Source organism: Ictidomys tridecemlineatus, chromosome 13 (genome assembly GCF_052094955.1).
Source record: "Ictidomys tridecemlineatus isolate mIctTri1 chromosome 13, mIctTri1.hap1, whole genome shotgun sequence".
NCBI classification, from domain to species: Eukaryota; Metazoa; Chordata; class Mammalia; order Rodentia; family Sciuridae; genus Ictidomys; species Ictidomys tridecemlineatus.
In genome coordinates this window covers 52,365,409-52,372,097 of record NC_135489.1, presented here as the reverse complement: position 1 = coordinate 52,372,097, position 6,689 = coordinate 52,365,409, and the positions used below count along the sequence as shown (strand labels likewise).

Genomic DNA, 6,689 nt, shown 5'->3' with positions numbered 1-6,689 from the left:
TGACTAATATTCCATTTGTGTATATATACTACAGTGAAATCATACTATATTTTACTTTGTTTCACAAATTAACTGCTCTTTATTTTTCCTAGAATTTCTCATTTTCTAAAATGAGAGAATAAATATATGCATTCCTCTGCAAAACATGAAGGATTTCTAGTTCTTGCCAGAAACTATGGCACAAACCTGAATCATGATCCTCAGCACCACATATAAATAAATAAAGGTCCATCACCTACTAATAAAATATTTAAAAATTAGTCAAAAGGGCTGGGGGTGTAGCTCAGGGGCAGTTCTCTATTTACTTCATTTATTAATGGAAAATTATCCCACTCTCTCTTAAGAATTTTTTCCTAGAGTTTGTTGACTTTAGGATCTGATTTGAAGCAGCTATACACAGGCCATTCTGCTATTTGATGCACTCCTAACTCAGTTTTTACTCAACTTCTCTCTGCAGCCCTGACTGCCTACTGTGTTTGCTACATTCCTGTGGGTTTGTCATGTAAATAGAATCCTTAGGGAGTTCTGATTGTCACTGCTTTCACCTAGCAGTTGCACCATTTCTCTTTTTTTGCTTTTTTACCTTTATTTTCCTGGAGTACAACCTCAAGAGACTTCCTCAGAGGTGATACCTCAGAAATGAACTTCTTTATTGCTTGAAGAATTACATCATCTTTATTTTACAATGCACAATTTAGTACCACTTTGACCAGAGATAGAATTGAAGGTTAGCCGTTTATATATCTGCTGTCAGTGGAATTTGCTTTGTTTTAGGGTATTTATTTATTCTTAGAGTTATGGGATTTCACAGGGATTTGTGTATGTGTGAGATTTTCAGACTCATTTTTTTAGGCGTTCTATGGGATCCTTTTTATTTTTCCTGTATTTTTTTTAAATCAAACAAAATAATTTATGATTTTTCTTATCTTTCTCTTCATTGTTCTAGGTCATGCCTTTTTACTTATTATATAAGAAAATTCTCTTTGATGTAGAGCTCTATGAGTTTTGACAAAAGTAAAAACAAGACAAATAGGATACAAAAATATTTATTCCATTATCCCCAAAAATATATTCCTGCACCACTTCTTTGTAGTCAACTTTTCCACCTATTCTTAGTTCATAACAACCTCTGATGTATTCCTCATCTTGTAGAATAGAATCCCTAGGAAGAGCCTTGAGTCTAACTTCTTTCCCTTAACAAAATGCCTTTAGTTTAACAAAATGCCTTTGGTTTATTTTCTCACTGTGTTGTCTTCCACTGAATGAATATACCACAGTTTGTTTATTATTTCATCAGTTAAGAGACATTGGGTGATTTATAGTTTAGGATAATTGTGAATAAAGCAGCTATAAACATTCATCTACAAGTTGTGTGAACATAGGTTTTCAGTTCATTTAGACAGATCCCTAAAGAGGAGGTTTGTTTTGTATATGGTAAGCCTATGTTTGAATATATACAAATATATAAAACTACTAGACTTATCTAAAGGTCACAAAATTTTATGTTCTTTTCAACTGTTTATAGAAGTCCCCCACTTCCTTGCCAGCATTTATTTATATGGTACACCGTTTTTAATCTTAAATATTGTGTTGGTATCACATTATGATTTTAATTTTAATTTCTCTAATGACAAATAATATTGAACTTTTATTCATGGGCTAAATTACCATCTGTATGTCTTTAGTGAAGTGTCTTTTCTTATATTTCACATGGTTTATAACTGGGTATTTTCTTATTATTGAGTTAGAATGTGTTCATGTAATTTGGATACAGTTCCTTTGTGGAATTTGTACTATGCAAAAATCATCTCCTTGTTTTCATTTGCTTAATAATGTCTTTTATAGGGTGAGTTTTTTTTTTTTAATTTTGATGAAGTCAAATTTTCTTTAGGGATTGTGCTTTTAGTGTCATAACTAAGATCTCATCACCTAAGTCAAGGTCTTCACGGTTTTCTCCTATAGGTTCTTCTTGAAGTTTTTATAGTTTTAGGTTTTACATTGAGTTCTGTGATCCATTTGGAGATTAGAGATCACAGTGGTAATGCTAGGGAACATTTGTGTGTGTGTGTGTTTGTGTGTGTGTGTGTGTGTGTGTGTGTGTGTGTGTGTATTTGCATCCAGATATATAGATGTAGTCTTTCAGTAGGACTTTTGGAGGGTTGATGCTTCATGTTATGCCATTTTAGAAGGGCAATGTCATTCTTAGTCTAAGACACATGTCCTTTTTGTTCTGCAGAGAGTATTTGGATATTCTCTTCATCAGCAGTATTTTAAAATTCATGATGAAATACCCTAGCTTGAGACTCTTTTATTCAATGCTCTAGGTATCTGGTGACATCAACATATAAGACTTGTAAACCAAACAATGTTGGCAGATGACATGGATTCAAGGAAGCTCTGGGCCAGCATGTGCAGTGCAATAATAGGAAAAAAAGAAGAAGAAGGAGGAGGAGGAGGAGGAGGAGGAGGAGGAGGAGGAGGAGGAAGAGGAGGAGGAGGAGGAGGAAGAGGAGGAGGAAGCAAAGGAGATGAATGAAGAGGAATGAGAAGCCTGACAGTTGGAATAGCTGCATGAGATGATCAGCTGCCCAGAAGGAACTTCCTGGCTTCCGCTGTAAAGTCATTGAACTATGTTCTATGGGAGATCTAGAGCAATTTGTGTCCATGTTAGTGACCCAGGGCACATCGCTCTCCATCCTGGCACTTGGCAGACAGAAGTATAGTGGAAAATACTGTGTAGAACTCAAGCTAAAGTTTAGTTTCTCACTGGCCTAAACTCTAGTCAATATGGGCTCTAGTTGTGAATAATGAGAGAATCATAATTCACTAGGGCTAGGCAAGTGTGATGGGAGTCCGAGGCAGCAGTAGGGACCAGTTGTGCTTGGTGACCACCAATTTAGAGTGAGACAGGGCAGCATGACTGTGGTTCAACTCTGTGTTATTTATCTGCCGATTAGGGACTAGGCTGGTGGGAGGAGGGACTTTTGCTGACTGACATTTCATATATCAACTTGTTAAATCTTACAAGTGTCCATTACAATCATTTACTTTTCACCACACCCACTTAAATTGCCTTTGTTACCCAGTTTTTATTTTGGAATTTCGCTAAAGCTAGTGTTTTTTCAAGGGCAAAGATTTAAGAATCTTTGCAAATGAACACCCATCTTATCTGTCCGTGTCTCCTGTGTCCTTATCCCTCATATCATTATCTTTGATAAGTTATGTACGTAGTCTTTTTCTCAAGAGAAAGGAAAATTATAATAACTGGCCCAGAGGCAAAGATATCCCCCAAACCTTCATCTATAGCAGTCTTTGAAATATACCAGCCACAATGCAGGAGAACAAAGTGGTGGAAGGAGACAAATTAGTCGCCAAGTTGCCAATGGTACTCGGAATAATGCATTGTGGGGAGGAGGGATGGGGGAAGTTTGGCATGTTACAGACAAGTAGCCTCAAATACTTCACTGTTGGACTGGGGTTGTGGCTCAGTGGTAGAGCACTTGCCTAGCACATGTGAGGCACTGGGTTTTATGCCTCAGCACCACATAAAAATAAGTAAGTAAAATAAAGGTATTGTATCCAACTACAGCTGTTTGCCTGAGTACCTCTTGAGGAGGAAAAGCAGAAATGGAGCAGAGACGAGATGACCTTCCAGGATATGTGACCTCCTTTGCTTGTTAGGAGATCACTTGATCTACTGTATATATGCCCCCTAGCTCTTGACCTGTGCTTCTCTAATCTCAGATACTCTAAGAAGTCTGTGGATGGGGCTGCAAAATGCCCATTGCCAATCTAACAGGAAATAAGTACAAAAGGTAGAGTAAGAATTTTAAAATGCATAGGAATTTGAAAATGCTGCAGTATTCAAGCACATGAATTTTGTATTTTGTGTGTTTATTGGTCCTTGACAATAAATAATACATTAGGATTTTTAAAAACTAAAACTGGTCTATCAGAAATTCTGCTCAATAGACCATTATAGAAACGTAGTACATTTCTCAAGCTATTTTAAAATTTGAAATGATGATCTTTTATGTTTTCCCAAAGAGAATTTTTATGTTTAATTTTCCCATTGTCATACCACACTTAGAAAAATGTTTAAAAGACAAAAATACTCTGCCAAAATTATTTCACTTCATTGTTATAGAGACCAAACCCACTCGGTTTTTCCTTAGGCTACAGCCAGCTCAGGTGTGAAGTTGAGTGAGAAATAGGCTTCCTACAATTGATGGCTTGTTTCCGTCTTATCCGGAGTAGAATGATCTTCAAAGTCCCTCTTTTATTTTTTTTCTTCTTGTTGTTGTTTTCCTCATTTTAATTTTTCATTTTCTGTTCCCTTGTTATTTATCTTGCTATTGATTAAAAGGGCAAGCAAGTTGGCTGTTGTGCAGAACTTTATTTGAAACGAAATGAACCTGAAGTAATGCTGCTTTCCAAACTTTTGATTTCTCGCTTCTTTTGACAACGCATCAATGCTGTGATGTTGTTGTTGCTATCATGCAGATTGTTTTTAGTGTCCCCCATCATTGGCTAAAACATCTCAGAGGCTGTCTGTGGCTAGCTCCATCCAAGCTAAATGCATGTTGCTCAGGGAAGCAGAGTGTGTGTGTGTGTGTGTGTGTGTGTGTGTGTGTGTGTGTGTATGTGTGTGTGTGTGTGTGTGGTGTGTTTGTAAGCTGCAGCAAACGTGATTGTGTATGTGACAGAAACTGTCACACCTCAACAACTTGACTCTGTTGTTCCCTAGGAGAGACAAAGAGAGCTGAGCACTGTGTTGGTGAGCACAGGCAAAGGTGTTATATTGTGAAATAAAATTTCAAGGACTGAGCTCTTGATACATAAAATATTCACACTTCTATGTGAAATCTTTTTCTGGATGCCTGTATAATCCCAGAATGTCTAATATGAGCATTGTGCGGAAGTCTAAATTTTCTGAGTTCATATTCTTCACTTGGATATTATCAACTAGAAAGAAGAAAAGGAATTGGCTGGAATGTCATGAGGCTTCATTTTAATTTAATACCTTCAACTAATTGCAAACAGCATAAATCCCTGCTACTGGTTCCAGGCTTGATTGGAACAGGTGCCTGAGACTCCAACACTAAATAGTCAGGAGGCCAAGACAGAGGCATGGAGGAATGGTAATGCTGGCTGAGACTAGAGTCACATCCTGACACAGAACTTGTCCTGGTGTGCTACAGATCTCAGAGAGAATTTGCTGGTCTTGATTCACTGGTGGGGAGGAAGGGTAGTCAGTGTCTTCATTAGTGCCCAGATCAGAAACATACCCTACCTGGGACCTCAAATGTTAATGTTGGCATCTTTCTCGTGCCCATTAAGAAATTGGTACATGCTGTGGTGTGTTATAAATGCTTTTCCTCTAGGGTTACTACAGAGTTTTGGGGAAGGGAAAGCTCCCAAAGTAGCCTGTCATTGTGAAGCCCAAATTCTTCAGCAGAAGAGCTGAGGAGAAGATTAAGGGTATTGGGGTGCCTATGTCCTGGTGGCTTTAAGCCACATGGAGCTCTGGAGTTTCATTAAATCTTAACAAATACTTTAAAAAAAAGTGTAATGCACTTTTCTTCATTTTTTAAGCATTATTTTTTTTAACTTTACATTTCAATTTCTTTTTAACTTATACATAAAAATTGTATGTACTTTTGGAACACCACATGATGTTTCAATACACGTATACACTGTGTAGTATTTAAAGTGTATCTACCCCATCAAACACTTATTTACTTATGGTGAAAATATTCAAAATATTTCTTCAGCTACAAAAAAAAAAAAAAATGAACCCAAATGAAATCCTGTCACTTGTAACAACATGGATGAAACTGAAGATGTTCATGTTCAGTGAAATCAGTCAGGAGTGGGAAGTACCATACACTATTTTCCATAGGGAAAAATTCCTCTATTTATCACAGGACTAATTAAATGAAAAAATCATCAAATTTCCAGTAGACTAGCAACATTTATTTAGAGACTGCCTTATATAGATCATCATGCTAGCACTGCAAAGGTAGCATCTCTATTAAATTTATTTATTCTTGCCAAAGCAAATCTTTTATAGGCATAACATATATATAATTATGTCTTGTAGCATAGTTTGCTGTTTTGATTTATCATTCTCCCTCTACACTGCAAATTTCATAAGGCCAAAGATAAAGTCTTACATATCTATGTATTCCCCCGCCCCCATACAATGTATCCCAGCTTAGTTTTCTACATAATAGAAACTCAAAGAATGCTACCTAAAATGAAATATTGAAGGGATAATAGATTGGTTCTCCACACGGGGTTCAGGTGGCGGATATGACCATAGTTGAGAGACAGATTTAATTATTAATTAACTCAGTTTGTCATTCCAAAGATATTTATCTTGCTCCTGCTGTGTCAGTACTCTCTAAGATGCTAAAGCATGTAGATACAGAAAAGGATGCAGATGGTACAGCCCTTGTGAGTCTGTACTTGAGGTTAGGTTCAAGACTCCATTGCCTTATTTCTCTGCTGCACCTGATAAGACTAGGCTATGGAGTTCGGTTCCACTCCATCCCACCCTCATTTCCTAACATTATACCCCTGCACCCACTTCCAGGATTCCTGTTTGGTTGCTGAGAGAGGTGAGAGAAGGAGTATTTGATTGCCAGAATTTAAATTAACTTCTTTTATATTAAACTATAATGTAT

The 6,689-nt window shown here is 36.9% G+C and overlaps 1 non-coding gene across 1 annotated transcript; it reads left to right on the top strand.

The window, feature by feature from the left end:
* The first annotated feature begins 5,150 nt into the window (after positions 1–5,150).
* Positions 5,151–5,288, top strand: LOC120886727 (small nucleolar RNA SNORA3/SNORA45 family). Its single transcript, XR_005729822.2, has one exon. It is a non-coding gene; the product is annotated as a small nucleolar RNA SNORA3/SNORA45 family (small nucleolar RNA).
* Positions 5,289–6,689: the final 1,401 nt, after the last annotated feature.